The sequence below is a fragment of the Pinus tabuliformis genome, chromosome 4_1 (genome assembly GCF_031772625.1).
Source record: "Pinus tabuliformis cultivar Carrire ecotype Pingquan chromosome 4_1, CPIR1, whole genome shotgun sequence".
NCBI classification, from domain to species: domain Eukaryota; kingdom Viridiplantae; phylum Streptophyta; class Pinopsida; order Pinales; family Pinaceae; genus Pinus; species Pinus tabuliformis.
In genome coordinates, this window is record NC_142303.1 from 613975193 (window position 1) to 613984817 (window position 9625).

The following is a 9625-nucleotide window of genomic DNA, read 5'->3' on the forward strand; positions in this document are numbered from 1 at the left end:
AAGATCCTGCATTGATTTGAATTAATATTCACCCTCTAGGATGCATTTTCATTAAAAATCTATGATGCATGCATTACACTATGGCATCGTCAGGTGAGGAATAACATTACATACCTACCCTAATCCATTCCTATCAATGAAGGTTTAAAATATTTGCGCTCATTCAAAAGGGTTCTAGGACTTCTTCTCCATACATTTTCATCTAGGTTGAATGAATTAGGAACTAAGAAGTTGTCAAAATTACAATGATGCACACCTTTTTGTATGTGCAGGGTTTGTAATTCTGCAATTGGAGCATAAGATTTATTATTATTAGAAGCAACTATTAATATTGTTGCTAGAACTAGCTTACCCATGTTTCTTAATGTTACATTTGGAAGACCTTGTACTCTTGGATTCATACTTGAGCTTATTTTTAACAATGGGGCCAATTGATACATTTTATATCATTTATCATAAGATTTCTTTGCAATGATTGATTTTATTTAATGCAAAGTTATAGGTGCTATGTGGCATTTCATTCGGTCACGGTATCACTTTGGAGTCATATCTGATGATGTCATGCAATGTCACATTATCAAGGAGGTTGTTGGTGGAAGTTGCAACCACTTAGACTTGGAAATGAACTGTTGGACTTGGTAGTCATTAGATGTGGTCTAACAGGATTGTCACTAACAACAAAACCAGCTAAGTGAAGCCTAACTGTGGGTCCCGTTGGGTCTAACATGTCATTTACTAATAACTATGGTGTGTGGGAGGATGAATTTGAAGCTCTCGATTATGAAAATTTTATAGGGGATGTTTGGTAAGACACAACTATGTAGTTAAAAGGAACAAGCCTTTTAATTGGACGGTCCTATGGTTGTGTGAGTCGAAATCCCCTTCATGAAAGAACTATTAAAATATTTGGCTATTTTCAGGTGTTGAAGCTGGAGTTATAATTTTCAATTCCAAAGTTGGGAAGATTACTGAAGAAAACAATGGTCATAGTGTTCTCTTTTGTGAAATTGGAGTGGCAGTTACCTACAGGCTTGTTAATGTTGCATCAGGGGTAGCATCTGGAATTTTTTGCAATATGAGCTAGATGGTCCACCAGTGGGTGTGCATAATGCATACGACATGGAGGTCGAAGTTGAAAATTCTCATGACACTAAAATAATATTTTCATCGATTATTGAGATTACATGAACCAAAATAACACATAATATGATTTGTAGTTACCAACATCTCTTTTTGCCATGCCATTATCACCAACATGCATATTTTTTCTTTTTGAGGAAATGTGTCTAGCTTCATGCCCTGCTATTCCATTTGAACCATTGAAGAAGAGACTACATGCACACCTAAAAACGTTGGGAGTACAAATTTCACATTTATATGAGGAATGGTATTAAATTCCTTTTGGTCATTCATTGCAAAAACACAAGATAGAATCATTTTTGCTTTGGTGCTGTAGCAAGCATGTTTCACCCAATCACTGGCTATTATGTTTTCCTCTCTTTGTTAGAGGATCCATTATACACAACAACTATTGCAAGTTTTCTAAAGGATGAAGATGGTGATGGAGCGATAATTCCATATCAACTAAGCACAAAATATGTAGCATCAAGAACATGGGAAACCCTTTGGCCTCACGAACGAAAGTGACAATGGATACTATTTATTTTTTTGGCTTGAAATTATTTTGTTGTTGAATATCGATGGGACAAAAATGTTCTTTGATACATTTTTCCAGTTTCCTGAGTGGATGTGGAGAATATTCCTTTGGGCAAGGATTTCTTCTATTTCTCTTATTTGGTTTGCATTGGTCATGTTTATCATGACTCTAAATTACATGTGTTATTATTTAATAAAACATTTGATGTCAGATCTAAGTGGAGCAAAATTGATGCAAACATATGTGACCTAATTGGGGAATTGGAAATGTGACTGGTTCCAAGTCGCAATAAGGAAATGCAACCATTTCCAAGTTGCAACAAGGAAATGTGACTTGTTTTTAGGTCGCAACAAGAAAATGCGTCTAGGATATCATGGTGATCCTTCAATTCTTAAAGACACATAATCGCCCCTAAGACAATCAATGATTCATGTGACCTACCCTATTTTGCAACCTAGCAACCTAACCATTCCTCAAACCCTGAGTCGCTAGTCACAAAATCATAGTTGTATGAATTAGTGATTTATGTGAGCCACTCAAATCTCCACCTCGTGACCTCCTTTCTACATGCGACCTGCTACCTCCACAAAACCTCAACACCAGTCATGCTAGGTGATTTATTTTCTTAGTTACATTAGTGTTGAAATTCTCACTCTAATTCTGATATGGAGGTGAGATATATGAATCCATGACCCTCTAGCCCCTGTTACAATAAGCAGTAAGTTATGGAATGCAAACCAAACAAAGTCTCCAAGTGCATTTGCAATCATCACGTTGCTATCATGTCTTACAAACGGTGATAAGAACTAGAGATGCAACCTCATTAGAATGTCAAGTAACTAAATCAAGCTATGTGAAATGATCCTAGTGGCTAGCATTCAGCAACATGTTTGGAGGATGAATAAGATAAATTGTCCATTTATCCAGTGTTTTGCAATACCAACACAATTTTATATTGCTAAGGAATCATTTTTTACTCCTGGAGTAGCTTCATTTGGTGGGTGAGGACAGAGTGTAAACTCTATAAAGAATTGTGTCAGGGCAGGAGGTAACTCCTCAAATGAATTGCATTTATTCATTAAGATTAATCATGGTTATATACATGATGGAGTGACTCTTGGGCTTCACCTCCCGATTTCTCTTTATTTTCCATTATCTACTATTTACATTATTTACAAGTGTTAACCCAATCCCAATGATTAGGTGTCAACATTCCCCCCCTTAATATGAAGGGATGTTGGTGAGTCCAAGCATCATTTTGAACCTTTCAAGCTTTTCTCTTCCAAACACTTTGGTGAAGATGTCTGCAATCTGCTCATTAGTGGAACAATGGCATAGATGGATTGTCTTGGCCTCAACATGATGTCGAATAAGATGGTATTTTATATTGATGTGCTTCGTTCGATCATGGAACTTTGGGTTCTTGGCCAACTTTATTGTAGAGGTGTTGTCAATCAGGAGTGGAATTGAATGTACTTATTTTACCTACAAATATTCCAGAATTTTACTGAGCCACACAATTTCTTTTGATGCCTCAGCTATTGCCACATATTCTGCCTCTGTTGTGGAATCTTTTGGAACTGACTTTTTGCGTGATCTCCAAGAGGCAAATCTTGATCCAAGACTCATAGCATAAACTAAAGTAGATACCCCAGTTTCTTTGTCTCCATTGAAGTCTGAATTAGGGTATCCAATCAAGCTGAGGTTTCCCACCTGTGTATAATTGAGTCCAAAGTCTTGAGTTCCCTTCAAGTACTTTAGAACTCTTTTTGCAGCATACCAATGTCCCTCACAAATCTTTTGCATATACTTGGAGAGGATTCCAACAACAAACGAAATGTTTGGTATGGTAGTAGTCAGCTAGTTGAGACTTCCTACAAGCTATCTATACTTTGTTGCATGCTCAAATTATTTTCCTTCAATGGATGTGAGCTTTAAGTTTTGTTCCATTGGAGTAGTCAGAGGATTGCACTCACCCATGCCAAACCTGTTCAACAAATCTCCAATGTACTTGTTTTGAGAGAGTAATATAGACTTAGGATGTTGAGTTACTTCAATTCCAAGATTGTAGTGAACATAGCCCAAGTCAGTCATTTCAAAACCTTTCCTCAATTCCTTCTTTATGGATGCAACGTAGCTTTCATTGTTCCCTGTCATCAAAAGATCATCTACATATACCACAAGATATACAAATGTTTTGCCAACTTTCTTGACAAACAAAGTTGCATCATCAAGATCATAATATTTGAAGTTGAGTTTCAGAAGTTTCTTAGTTAACTTTTCATACAAGCTTGTTGTGCTTGCTTGAGGCCATACAAGGATTTCACAAGTTTGAATACTTTAGTTTCATGTACCTTCACAACAAATCCTTTAGGCTGGGACATAAAAACATTCTCTTTTAGATCTCCATTCAATAAAGAAATTTTTACATCCATTTGATGGAATTTCCAACCATTCTGATTTGCTAAGGCAAAGAGTGTCCGGATGGTAGCCCATTTTGTTGTGGGGGAAAAAGTCTCCTCATAATCAACCGCTTTCTTATGTGAAAAACCTTTTTCCACAAGCCTCGATTTGTGCTTGACAAGTGAGCCATCAGCTTTATGCTTATTCTTGTAAACCCACTTGCAGCCAATTGATTTGGTTCCTAATGGAGGAACAACCAGCTTCTAAGTGCCATTATTTATCAAGGAAACATACTCCTTTTGCATTGCTTCTTTCCATTCATCATGAGAAGCAACTTCTATAAAGGAAGTTGGTTCAAAATCTGTAGGTAAATTTAGTTCACAATCATAAGAAACATCCATATCAACAGGTGAATTAGAATCATCTACATCACCTCCATTTTGCCTGGTTGAATTTCTTGTTCCTATCTTTCCAACCTCATCAGGATGAACAATTTCAAGTGTCTTTGTCAGCCACTTTGGGGGACCTTTCCGAGATGGTCCAGGCCACGTTTTTGGCTAAGTTGGGACTGAATCAATATTGAGTCTCCCAATTCTGTCAATCACATCACTCAAAGTATCATCAATGGTTGGAGTTTCATGTGGGGGAGAGAGTGCTTTAGAAGAAGATTCCACAGATTGATCTAGTATAGGAATCCCCCCTTCAATATGTGGAATCTGATTATCAAATTCTTGAAATGATTTTGCATGTCCAAATCTATCCAAGCGATCAAGTTTCCGCTCAACAACATTGTCATCTTTGGAAGATTCAAGACAGTTTACATATCTAGATACAACAAACTTTTTATTAACTTCATCATAGAGATGGTATGCTTTGGAGGTATTTGAATACCTCAAGAAGATACACTTACGACTCCTTGCACTAAGTTTGTTTCTATGTACCTTTGGTATCAAGGCATAATGGGTGGAACTAAAGACCCTGAGATGTTTTACCAAAGGAATGTGGCCATACCACATTTCATAAGGAGTCTTGTTTCTAATAGCATTAGATGGACACCTATTCTTTACATATACAACACATAGAATTGCATCAGCCCAAAACATAAGTTTTACATTCTTGAAAAACATCATGGAACATACCATATTTAATATTGTTCAATTCATTCTTTCAGCTACTCCATTCTATTGGGGATTATAAGGCACAGTTGATTGATGTTTGATCCCATGTTGGCGAAGATAGTTTCCAAATTCATTTGAAGTGTATTATTTTCCATTATCAGTGTGAATAGAGCCAATATGAGATTGTGCATCATTTTCAATCCATGTATGAAAGTTCTTGAATGTTTGAAAAGCATCAGATTTGTTCTTCAATAAATAAACCTGTTGGATACCTATAGTAATAGGTTTCATATTTCATGATTGGCAAGAGAAAAGCCAAATATGCTCTGCTTTGGTATCCCAAAGATCCCATATTTCTGAGAAAGCAAGGGCTGGGTAAAGTGTTTCTAGTATTGAGGACCTTGTTTCAATTTTGTGGATGATTCAACAGTCTAATCTGGATCATGCCATGTTTCAATTTTGAGTTGTAGAATAGAGAAAAGGGTCTGTCCAAACAGCTTAATCTTGGCAGACAAGTAGTTTAGGTAGAGAAGCAAAGGTTTCCAAAAGTTTAATCTGGGACCTTGGAAGACATAAGGGTAGAAGCAGATAGAGAAGAAAGAGGAAAAAAGCCAAAGAAAAGAAAAGGCAATTGAGGGTTGCAAGTTCAAGTGCCCCTCCAAGAAGAAACAAAAAATGCTAGGCAAAATAGTTGGGTAGGCAGTTGTGGTTGCAGAAAGAACATCCTCACCATTACACAAGTATCAATAGGTCTCTTGCCAAGGCAATTGATCTATCAGCAAGCAAAGTGGTGAATTCCATGAAATTACAGCAAAGAGCATCACTAACTTCTTCTCTTTCCCTCTCTAATCCATCACTAACACCCCCTTTCTAAATCCCCCTCCTTCATTCATATTAACTCCTAATTCTACTATATAACATCCCTTATCTTACCCCACCCCTAATAGTATTAACACTAAGGTGTATAAAACCCCAAATCTTATGTATATTCCCTCCCCTAGGCATAATAGCCATGTATTTCTCAAAAAGGGACCAAATGGCATCTGGCCACTTTGGTGAACCTATTCCACCCTATTTCCCCTTTGCTGCAAGTCAATCTGCCTTCAAAATCACCTCTGCATTGCTAAAACCCACTTTCCAAACTCATTTTGCCCACAAAACCTTTGCAAAGGTCGAATGCCCGCCTCTGGCACGTTTCCCAATCCTCCCGCATGGTGGTTTAATCTAAACATTTGAAAAAACCCACAAATTTTAATTTTCCGCCCGCAAATATCGAGAGCGCATGTTATCCCTCCGCCAGCCGTCGGATCAAGCCCATCAGATCCGACGGCCTGCAGCAATATCGGAGCGCCTCCCGTGACCGCACGTTAACTTCCGGGGAAGTGACGTTGCGCCTTGTCACGCCTCCTCCACGCGTCGGGCGTTGAACCATCTCGGAGCCCGCTCTGACAACCACCGCGCCGTACCTTAACCGCCCCGGGAGACTGCAACGGTTAAGTCCTTAACCGTGACCGCTGCACCTTAACCGCAACTTGCCCGCCGTTAATCCACCGCCACGTCGTTGCTTGCCCGTACCCGCTTATTATTGGCCCACCTCACTGCTGACTGGGCTGCCACCTCGCCTAAACCGTTGACCAGTCGCCCACTGCCACGTCGCCCGATGACGTCAGCTGACGTCACCTCACCATGACCCACCAATGACGTCATGCTGACGTCAGCAGAAAAAAGCGCCAAATGGTAAAATGACCCATATTTACCAAATTTTCCCGTATTTTTACCATTTACACTGTGTTTCTACTGTGCGCTCTGCTTGACCGTTTGAGCTCGAATTTTCGCCAACCTGTTGATTTGCCCGGGCGACCTCCTCAAAAAGCACCTGTGTACCTGTGTTTCAACCTCTGCTCGTCGAATTACAGGTATTTAGACCATTTCGCCCTCCATACGACCTTCATTTAGCTCAAAATTGCTCACAGAGATAATAGGACCATAAAGACTAAATTCACACCGTTCATTCCCCTTTATTCGCCCGGCATTGTCACTGTGAGGGCCAAGAAACGCTGGCAGAGCTCTAAAAACCTGCAATTTCCATTAAACCTCTGTAATTCTGCGTTTTCCCGGCAGAATTGCTGATAGACATACTTCACCTGGTTAGAGAGTTCAGTCACACTACAGAGAGGCTCTATCACTAGAATCCAGTAGTATTTCAATTGCTACTGAGAGAATTCTCCTTCAGCATTCAAAACCTCAAACTGTATCCATAGAAGACTGCCTCCAGACTGTGTTTTCACCATTTCACCTGTCTATTTGCAATTCTAGTAACTTGAACAGCTATGGAGACCCCTATTGCACTAAACATCAAGCCCATCAATGCTCCTCACCAAGAACTAGCATGGCAAGCCCTGGGAGACATGGACTACCAAATGCTGGATTGGTTTCCTATGGGAACCAAGTATAATATACTAATGTTTAATGAACTAAGAGCCCAGCACCTCAGTGGAGCAGATATCTTGGGGATTTGGGAGTCAAATTTGCCCATATACAACCTTCCCCAAGTCAATCCAATGCCAGAGCTCATTTACAGCTGCCAGGAGTGCTATGACCCCAGCCAAAGGGCAGTCATAAGCCCCACAGGCCTAGTACTGTTCTATATCACCCCAGAGAGCATAAACCAGATGCTGCACTTCAATACAGCCAAGAAATTGACCCCTCTGTCCATGCAGAATCTAATCAACACAGGGATCAAGCTGTCCAGTGACCAGATCATCAAGATTAACCAACTGTTTGTCACACCAAGCTCTGAAACAGTCAGAACCCCTCCTATTGGTTATCATTATCTGAATGAGTTGGGCAGAATGCTGGTGGACCTAATTAGCTATGTCCTAGGGTTCAGGGGGCTGGAAGATGTAGATGAAAGTATAATGGCAATGCTGTCCATATTTGCCCCGGGTAAGCCTCCAGCTGTGCAGTATGACTATGCAACCTACATTGCAGAGAAGATTCATGATCAGTTCATGAACCTGAAAAGGGAGAGACTGTTCAGATACTCCTCATATATCTACCATTTGTTCCTTTTCAATCAGCCAGCCACCTTCTCAGTTCCTTTGAGGCCACTCAATGCCCAAGGAAGCCCAAGATCAGTTATTTTCTGGACCTCTGTGTTTCATTTTACCTCAGTATCACCTTATACATACTGTGAGTTCATTGATCTGTTTGTTCATCCGGCCCTAACAGTTCTGCAAGGTACTCCTCCTCCCAGATTAACCGATGAAATGAGGAGGATTTTACATCTGAACAAATCCTACAATATTGGCAACTGGTACTTCTACCAGAACCACACAGTCCTTAGGATATATGGCTGTGAAATGAGCCCATTTAGATTGCCAAGGTATGTCCCCATGAGGTTGTTTGCCTTGGAGTATTTCAGGCAGTTTGGGAACTCAGATTACCTTCATTTTCAGAGTAGAAACAAAAAGTCACAGCTGAAGGTAAGAAGCCAGCTAGGTTCCTTCTTGTATAACAAGAAAGAGGAAGGATGGAAGGAGGCACACAGCATGCTAGAAGGCCTCAGATTGCAGACCAGTTTTGAGTGGATTCCTTATGACCCCAATCATAGTATCTCCCTCAGGAGAATTAGATACAGACTTGGCAACTATGCACATAAAAGACAACCGGAAATAGAAAAGTATGCCAATGCACTAGATTGGGAAGAGGGTACACTGATAGAACAACTCACTGAGGTAGAAATGCTTGAGAAAGAAGCCAGAAATATACAAAAGGAAACTGACTTGGAAACTTGTGCACAGGTGCCTTACTCCTACAAAAGACAAAGTGGAATAGCTGCTGGATCTTCGGCAGCACAGCAGCAAACCACTGAAAAGACATCCCAGGCAGCAAGCAAAGACAAAGGTAAACAGGTGGAACAGCCACCTGTATTGACAGAGGAACAAGTGGACACCTTGCTACAGCAGCAAGAGGAAATGGAACAGCAAGAACTGGGACAGCAACAGGAAAAAGCACAGTCCAGTGAGCAGCCCTTGCAGCAGGAAAAGGGGACAGATCAACCTGGCAACACCGAGCAGCAGCCTCAAACAAATGTGCCTCCCAGGACAGACACCAATGTTGACACATCAGTCCTCCAAACACCACAAAAGGAGGATGTGACAAGGAAAAGGGAGAGAGAGACCCCCCACACCTCATCTTTCATCAGGGGAGAGAAGAGACAAAGACTGAATGACTCCCAAGAGGAGGATATTGCAGTAAGGCAAGCCATGGGTATGGGCCCACCTAGTGGAGAACTTTCGGCCAGCTCATCCCAGCGAGGACATGACATGACAACGGGGGGAGAGGTCAGCTCCTCCAGTCAAACAAGAAAGGGACAGTCGAGTATAAAACAGCAATTCATCGACATCAAGAGGAGGAGTGATCCCATAAAGGTGCAGCTATATGA

General features: G+C 40.6%; 1 pseudogene; it reads left to right on the forward strand.

Moving 5' to 3' along the window:
• The first annotated feature begins 566 nt into the window (after positions 1 to 566).
• Positions 567 to 1909, forward strand: LOC149177503 (lycopene epsilon cyclase, chloroplastic pseudogene; annotated as a pseudogene).
• The last annotated feature ends 7716 nt before the right edge of the window (positions 1910 to 9625 follow it).